The following is an 8,489-nucleotide window of genomic DNA, read 5'->3' on the forward strand; positions in this document are numbered from 1 at the left end:
TAAGCAACCGCTGAATCAAGAAGCAGGAGCCCCCTACCTCGGCAGGTCCGAGCAGGAAGGATCTCCCGGTGGGGGGTTTCCTGTACTTCCTCCGGAAGCCGATAAGACGTGTGCCTCGCTCCTTGGTCACGCTCCTTGGTCACGCTCCTCAGTCCAGCCTTGGGAGTCTGTCCTCCGCATGTTTGTGCAGTGCTCGGTGGGTTTTGAGTTATTCATGCCCACAGTCTCCTTTGACCTCACTGGATGAAGCGGACAAGGCTAAGATTAACATTCTCGTTTTATACATGAAAAGACAGATTTCTTTAAAAGAAGAGTTAGGAAGGCATTACTCAAATATACATCTGTGATATTTATCACCAAGGGTGACATCGGCACTTCTCTTCCCCTCATCCCGGTGGCGCGAGCCTTTGACCCATGTTCTGCCAGCCCCAAGGAGCTCTTTGCGGCTGAGCACGGGGCCGTGCAGGTCCCCGGGATGAAGCAGGCCCGCCACGGCTCCCTCCACGACCCTGAGCTGCAGTGCCCTGTGCCGCAGAGGCCACACCGGGACGCCACCACCTTCATTGTCTTCCTCAAGCTGGGCAGCAGGGTAGGCTGGGCGGCTGCAAGACGCCGGCTGCTGGAACTCTCATCAAGTGAGACAGTCTGCTCAGGACCAGGTAGACTGCTCACAGTGGAGTCCTGGAGGCAGATCCTTGTCCTGGCTTAGTCACCCCGCAGGCCCCCAGTGCATTGTCACCCCCAGGGCACTGTCACCCCCTCAGGGCACTGTCCCTGGCCTCCCTGGGTGGGGCCCAGGGTGAGGCCTGAGAGGGAGCACTGGACCAGGAGTCTGGATGCTTGTTCTGATCCCAGCTCTGCTGCAGACCTGAGTGGTACCCTGACAGGCGGGGTTGGGAGGGTGGTGGCAGGGGAAGGGAGCCCACTTTTTCTCTTGGGAGCCAACCAGGAGAGACACTGAGTGGAGCAGAGTGTGCCTTTTAGAAAGCTCTCTCTTGGCTCCCTCCTCAGAAAGGAGGAGAGTAAGTGGGCAGAGAGACCAGAGGCGAGAGAGGGCGAGAAGGCTGCTGCATGAGGCTGGTGAAGGGGTGGAGGTTGGGGCCTGCTGGCTCGGCGGGGGGCGGGGCGGGGGGGGGGGCGCTTGTAACACGGGATCTCAGCAGCAAACCAGTTTCTTCTGTCCACAGACAACTCGATTTCTATTTCCCCACATTTTCCATTTCCAGCACCTACATCTCGGAGATGCTCCTCCCCTGGTGCCTGAGGGCGGAGGCCCCCAGGGAAGCCTGGGGTGAACAGCTCTGGAGTAAGTTGGGGATCAGGTTTCCGGTTGGGGGGCGGGGCTCTCAGGGTCAACCCCTAGAAGACATCCAGTCCAGTATCTCCTCAGAGCCGGAAGAGGGTTTTCTATAACTTTGCAAGTTGCTAATTGCTTCTCTGCATTTATTCTGCATCATTGCACACCTGCTACTACAAGATACTGGGATCCCATGGGGAAGAAGTCCCCATTCCTGCCCCTCGGTGACAGATAGGGAAAGGGCAGGCGGTCACACGCACACCATCAGGGTTGAAAGTGCAGAGGAGGCCTCTGGGGACGTCATCACTGACCCTGGGCCTGGAGGATGCACCGTGGAAAGAAGGGCCTGAGAGGGAGCCTGGGGATGGCCAGGAGGGAAGAGGCTGGGACCTCAGGGAACCCAAAGTCCCCCCATCTGGGTGGAGCTGAGGGCCTGGAAGCCACTCTGACGACCTGGGATTCTATCCAAGGCCAAATGGGAAGGCACTCAGGTGCTTTAGGCCTGGAAAGAAGCATGATGTTATTTGTGCTCTAGAAAGATCTAGAAAGATCTGTAGAGGAGAGAGTGGAGGGACGCTGCTCAGACCTGGCCCTAAGCACAGAGCACAGAGGGAAATGCCCAGAGCCATGCTCTCAGGCGGAGAATCACAGGAGGAAGCAGAGGGCTGAGGGCAAATCGGAGGCGGGGCAGGGGAGAGCGGGTCGCTCACAGGCACCAGGGGCCCCTCCTGTTGGCCATTCACTGAGCTCCGATCCACGCCAGGCACCATGCCAATAGCTCGGTAAAGTGATGAGGTAGTGCTGTCATCTCCATTTCACAGAGGCTTAGGAGGCTAAGAAAATCCCCCCAGGGTACCATCAAGCCAGGGTTTGAGCTCAAGGCAAAGCATTTGACACCAAAAGCTTGCATTCTTTTTCTCGGGCAGTACTGGGTCCCTGTGGCCTTCATGTCACACAGTTCCAGAAGGGACAGCAGAGGGTGACAGAAAGTGCATGGGTTTGGAGGTCACACAGACCTGAGTTGAGCCCTGGCTGTGTCACATCCTAGCTGTGTGACCTTAGGCAAGCTACACCACCTCTCTGAGCCTCTGTTGCCTCATCGGATAATTGGGGACCCTGGGCCCCATCTGAGAGGGGAAGTGACTTATCCAAGATCACATCATGGGGGCGGGGGGATGAAGAACCAGAGTCCTCTGACTTCGGGTTAGGGGACCTTCCACAGACAGTGGTGAGGAAGCTGACATAGTGATGGTAGAGCGACGGATCACTGGGTCCCGGGCAGAGATTCAGTTCAAGGACCGAGCAGTGAACAGAACAGTTATAATCTAGTGTGTCGGATGGGAGGGCACAACCACAAATAAACAAACATGTCTGTAACGTGTTGGTGACAGGAAGTCCCACAATCCAAAGGGTGGACGGAAGGATAGGTGACCGAGTAAGTGAACGATGGTTAAGTGTGAGGTTAAGGAAGGGAATAGAAAAATGGTACAAAAATAAAGGCCTGGTTTATCCCTCCTTTAGGGCCAATTGATGATTCCAGAATTTTCCTTGCAGGTCACTCACAAGGCCATGAAGACTCTGGATGAGGAGGGCTCAGAGACTGCGGCCACCATCTAGCTCATGCCCAGGCTTCACCCTGACCTTGGCCCCACACCCCATCCAGGCACTGACTTCAATCCGCCCTTCCAGGTGATGACTTCCTGCACAGAAAGAGGAAGCATCCTTTGTCTGGGGAAGACTGTCAACCCATTGGGATGATGCTGCCCGAGATGCGCTGGACGACCCGGAGAGAGCAGAGGAGGGGACCACGCTGGGGTGCCCTTGTCTGGGGACAGAGACAGCATCCGAGTCTCTGTGTGGCCTGGAGTCATCCCCAGGCTCTCCGGGATCCCGTTTCTTCATCCGGAAGTGAAATGGGAAACATTTGGAAGCGGTGATGGCGGCAGGTGCCCCTGCACAAGCTCCGTGCGGCCATGCTAGTAGCCGCCCGCCCACGCGCCGGGAGCTTCTGTGTGGAACCAGGTTTAAGGTCTTGTGTGTATCCTGGTTCTTCTGCGCGGTTTCACGGGAACCTACGGGGTGGGGGTGGTAAGGGCGATCAAGGCTGTGCCTCTGAGTGAACATCTACACGTACTAGGCGTTTTGTATATTTTATCTCATTTTGAAATTAATTCCCACAACACCTAGTAAGATAAGCATTAGGTTGAACCATAGGAAATCAATTGTATTTGGCCTTTTTTTTTTTACCTACAAAAAAGGGCAACTTCACATGATTCCGCCTAATATTATTTCTCCCTTTTCATAGCTGAGTCTCAGAGATGAGCCCCAGCTCCCTCAGCTAGAAAGGGCATAGCTGGGATTTGGTGTGTTTTCTTCCAAAGCCTAGACTCTTTCCATTCTCATCCATTTTGCTGAATTGGTGATTCTTTTTTGTTTTTTTTTTTTTGAGGAAGATTAGCCCTGAGATAACATCTGCCAATCCTCCTCTTTTTGCTGAGGAAGACTGGCCCTGAGCTAACATCTGTGCCCATCTTCCTCCACTTTATATGTGGGATGCCCACCACAGCATGGCTTGCCAAGCGGTGCCATGTCCTCACCAGGGATCTGAACCAGCGAACCCCCAGTCACGGAAGCTGAACGTGCGAACTTAACCACTGCGCCACCGAGGCCGGACCTGAATTGGTGATTCTTAAACTTGTTTGTGGGCACAAATCCCCTGAGGATTTTCTTAAGAAGCAGGTTTGGATTCACCAGTTCTGGGCTGGGGCTGGAGACCGGCATTCCGCACACGGCCCCAGGGATGCTGAGGCTGCTGTGGGGCGACCACACCTGGAGTAGCACGTGCTGCATGCTCCCGTCCCCATGACCCGCAGAGGGGTTCAGTTGGTGTGGTCAGCAGGGCCGAGGGGCAGCAGCGGCCCCTCGATGTAGTTGTGGGGCTGAGCCTAATTTTGGAAATACCTTTTTGAAGCCTGCAGACAAAGCTTGCTTTAGGGTCACTTATTAATAAGCATACTGGGGGAAAAGAAGTGTCCCAAATACAGGCTTTTTGCCCATTCTAGGCATACCGTGGGTGCTTGTAGCTGTGGGCAGTGCTCCTGGCCCATCGCTGCAGCTGGGATGTGGCTGTCAGCCGGCTCACGTCCCTGGGTCCCCAACTGCACGGAAGGGAGCCACGTAGGCTTGGGGGCCGGACCACTCGAGACCAGTCCTGCCCCTGGCTCTCACCGGGTGCCCCCCTGGAGCAGGAAGGAAGATAGCAGGCAGACACAGAGAGCCATGCTGAGCGCCGGTCAAGGGGCTGTGACGTGTGCCCCATTCAACCTTCCTTTTACATTTTACATTTGCTGCCAGAGATGAAACTTGCTGATTATTTTTCCCTTCTCCAGGGAGCAGGTGCCCACAAAGCACTGATGAGTCAGTAAGTCAGCCTCCCCAGAAGGGGGAGCCCCGGAGTCACCAACGGTACCCCCCAGAAAGAAGGGTGAGCAGCCCCAAGTACTGGAAAGCTGGTGTCTTACCTTTTGTGTTTTGAGGGTTGACAATGGGGCTCCCAAACTCAAATGTCTTTGGGGCCAGGTAGGTAGAGGGCGGAAATTAGGGAAAAAAGAGCAGCACGAGTTCAGTAGCAGATGTCAGCTAACCGTGCTGCTGGGAAAGCTTAGGGAGTGGTGGGGATTGTGGTAAACTGGAGAGCGGGGCCTCATCTAAAGGGGGCACCCAGTGGTGGCCTGCCTGTGACAGTGGCTTAGATGAGATAGAAGTTTAAATTTTGACCTCATAGAAGAGTGTGAGCAGGCATGGTGGCTCTGCTTCACCCAGGCTGCTTCTAAATTGTGCGTCTGCCATCCCCCTAGGGTGTTGTCCTCAGCTGGATGGATGCTCGAAGACCACCCACCAGCGCCTCCACCTTCCAGCCGACAGCAAGGAGGCAAGGGAAAATGGAGGGCCACTGGCTCCCTTCAAGGCCCAACCCATGAGTATACACATCTCTCCAACTCATCTCCTCCTGGCCAGAACTGAGTCACGTGGTACACCTGGCTGCAAGAGAGGCAGAGAAATGTGGTTTGTATTGTGGGGGACTGTGTGCCCAGCCCAAAACTGGAGATTCTCTTACTTTAGAAGAGTGATGATTGGCTATTGGAGACCCCCCCCTGCCAGTCTCAATCAGATGTTCCTTGCAGAATAACAACCCAGGGTTGCTGGCTTTTTAAATTTTAAAAGAAACTAAAAAGCCAGACCTTAATGTGAAAATGTTTCCTTTTTTTTTTAGTGAGGAAGATTGGCCCTGAGCTAACATCTGTGCCAATCTTCCTCTATTTTGTACGTGGGACGCTGCCACAGCATGGCTTGATGAGCGGTGTGTGTAGGTCTGCACCCAGGATCCAAACCCACAAACCCTGGGCCGCCAAAGGAGAGCATGCGAACTTAACCATTATGCCACCAACCTGGCCCCAAAAACATTTCCATTTTTGAATGCTAACAACTAATTCAATTTAAAGAAAACACCAAGCAGGCCAACAGCATAGAGGGTAAATGAAGCATGCAGCAGGTCCAGAAGGCAGCTGGGCAGAGTGGGGGACAGTCTGCAGGGTGCCTAAGGCTGGCCCTGGGACAAGGTGTTGGCATCAGGAGCCTCGGTTAGAACCCAGCCCTGGGGTGTGACCTGCATTGAAATTCTCAGGCTGCATTGAGACGTGGGACCATCCCCAGAGAGAGAAGATGGCAGCTAGGAAGCAGGTTAGGTCACAGGACCACAGGTTCAGAAAAGTTTGACCAAATTTTACAAAAGACGTGCAAGAAACATCCTTTACATTATTTCTGTCAATAAAGCCAGTTTGTGGGCAAATCATTATCATAACATAACCAGTGATTTTGCTGAAATGAAAACAAAAATAATAAATGTTATAAGAAATACATAAAGATTTGTCAATTGTCTCTGTCTATTTTATTTCTCATGCAAACTATATTAGCCCATCAACAGACACCCAGACACGTGCAATAACATTTAAACTCAGGCATCTTTGACATTTTGCTGATTTTAGTTTATATAAAACTGTAGCTGTATACAGAATTTTCAGTTCTATTGTTTTTCAAGGGACAAGTCAATCTCTGGATGGATATGGAAAGTGGCCTCCTCTTGAACTTTGCCCTTGGTGGGTCTCCCATCTGTCCCCTCTGGGCACGGGTACAGCACGGAAGGCGTCACAGCAGGAAGGAGGAATGGACAAGGCTGGCACTCCTCAGGCCAGAGAGAGGCCGAGGTCTGGAGCCAGGAGGGGTCCCAAATCAGGGTGGGCCCACCCAGCTGGATGGTTCCTCCTTCATTCACTCCACAAGCATCCATTGAGTACCCTCTGCTTGCCAAGCCCTGGGCACGAGCTCACAGATCTTACACAATAGGGGTGAGAGAAGGGACAGGAACCCACCCTGCAGACACCTCGTGGAGAAGACAACGGTCCTTGATGCCGGACTCCAGCACGGAGGGCCCCTGGCATCAGCACTCCCTGCCCAGCGGGCCCTTGAGGAGGGCGGGAGCACCTCGGGCAGAGATTCTGTGCTTACGCTGACGAAGGTCGTGGGGTGGGGTTGCTTTTCTGTTTTAGGAGAAAGGAAATTGCCAGGTCAAGTCAAACCAACATGGGTGTTGGAAGCGATGATCAGAGCCTGGGGCTACCAGCCTTGACCCCAACCCCCCGGGCAGTTCAGCCTTCCAGGGAAGAGTGACCGGGGAGAAAACCCAGCTTCTACGCACAGGCCCTGCCCGGGCACCTCTGTCACCCAAACCAGGTTGGGCTACACGCAGGTGGCAACAGGCCCTAAGAAGATGGGAGCCCCAAAGGCCTACAATTAGGGGTCATCTCCATACCCTCCCAATGACCCACTGGAGCCCTAGGCAGGGTAGGCTGGTGGTTAGGAACTGGGCTCACATCCTACCTGATTTATACTTGTATTTTGTGGCAAATTACATAACTTTGCCCCTCGGCCTGCTCTATAAATTGGAAGCTCCCTCACCTGTGAATGGGGTCATGCTAGCACCCACCCCCTAGGGCTGTGAGGGTGAAATGGGTCCAACGTGGGAAGTGCTTAGAACAGGCCCTGGGCCGGGGAGGTGTCACTGTTACCATTACCTGGAGGGGTTGAATAGCGGCCGCTCAAAAGGGGTGTCCATGTCCTAACCCTGGAGCCTGTGAATATCGCCTTATATGGAAATAGGGTCTCTGCAGACGTCACCAAGTTATCACCCTGGACTACCCAGGTGGGCCCTGAATCAGTGACGTGTCCTTAAAGGAGACGGAGGGGAGACACTGGCCAGAGGAGAAGGCCACGTGAAGCGGGAGGCAGTGGGGCGGGACGCGGCCGTGGAGAGAGCTGACATACAGCAGAACCTGGAGGAGGCGAGCAAGGCCTCTCCCCTGGGGCTCCGGCAGGAGCACAGCCCTGCTGACATCTTGCCTGGGGACTTCTGGACTCCAGGACTGTGAGAGGTACTTTCTTTTCTTCTAAGTCACGCAGTTGGTGGTCATTTGTCCCAGCAGCCCTAGAAAACCAACACAACACAGCACCGCTTCCCGCACATCAGCATCAGTTTAGAGTTTGTGGAGGATAAGTGTCATTGAATGACCACCCATGTTGGGCACAGACACAGCAGGGGGGCTTTACTGCTCACCTCTGGGGTCAACAATGCCATGCCCCTGGAGTTCCCTAGACGGATGTGACCTGTTCTGGGCCCCAGTCTTGGGGGTTGGCAGACAGTCTGTTCGGGCCATTTGGGGCTCTTCCCCAGGCCCTGCTCAGGCTGTGGTCCAGTTGATGGTGCTCACCCTCAGAGGCCCTGCTAGGTTGCTCCTTGTCTGGCCCGCAGCCCTTGAAGCCAGCCGGTATTTTACTGGAGACCTCCGGCTGTAGCGTCAGGTTTTCAGCCATTCTCACCCTTCCCTGAGCGGGTTTTTCCAAGGCCCAGCCACCTCCGGGCCTCTGCACCCCACCTCCTCCCTTCTGGGTTTAAGCAACTTCCCAGTTTGTCCCTCTGATCTGGCCCAGCCTCCGTCCCCCATCTACAGCCTGAAGCATGATGTGTTCCAAGTCCTCCGTGTGAGCTCAGATGTCCACAATACCAAAGCCGGGAGGGGGCCCTCTGGCTCCCTCAAAATTCCTGCAGCAACGAAGCTCCCAGACTCGGTCCTCTGGG

The 8,489-nt window shown here is 54.5% G+C and overlaps 2 long non-coding RNA genes across 2 annotated transcripts; both read left to right on the forward strand.

Moving 5' to 3' along the window:
- The first annotated feature begins 22 nt into the window (after positions 1–22).
- On the forward strand, positions 23–3,796 carry LOC124231024 (uncharacterized). The gene is made up of 3 exons (XR_006886354.1): positions 23–659; positions 1,227–1,306; positions 2,852–3,796. It is a non-coding gene; the product is annotated as an uncharacterized LOC124231024 (long non-coding RNA).
- A 75-nt stretch (positions 3,797–3,871) lies between these two features.
- On the forward strand, positions 3,872–5,606 carry LOC124231025 (uncharacterized). Its single transcript, XR_006886355.1, has 3 exons — positions 3,872–3,979; positions 4,687–4,781; positions 5,155–5,606. It is a non-coding gene; the product is annotated as an uncharacterized LOC124231025 (long non-coding RNA).
- Positions 5,607–8,489: the final 2,883 nt, after the last annotated feature.

Source organism: Equus quagga, chromosome 20, assembly GCF_021613505.1.
Source record: "Equus quagga isolate Etosha38 chromosome 20, UCLA_HA_Equagga_1.0, whole genome shotgun sequence".
In the NCBI taxonomy this organism is placed as follows: domain Eukaryota; kingdom Metazoa; phylum Chordata; class Mammalia; order Perissodactyla; family Equidae; genus Equus; species Equus quagga.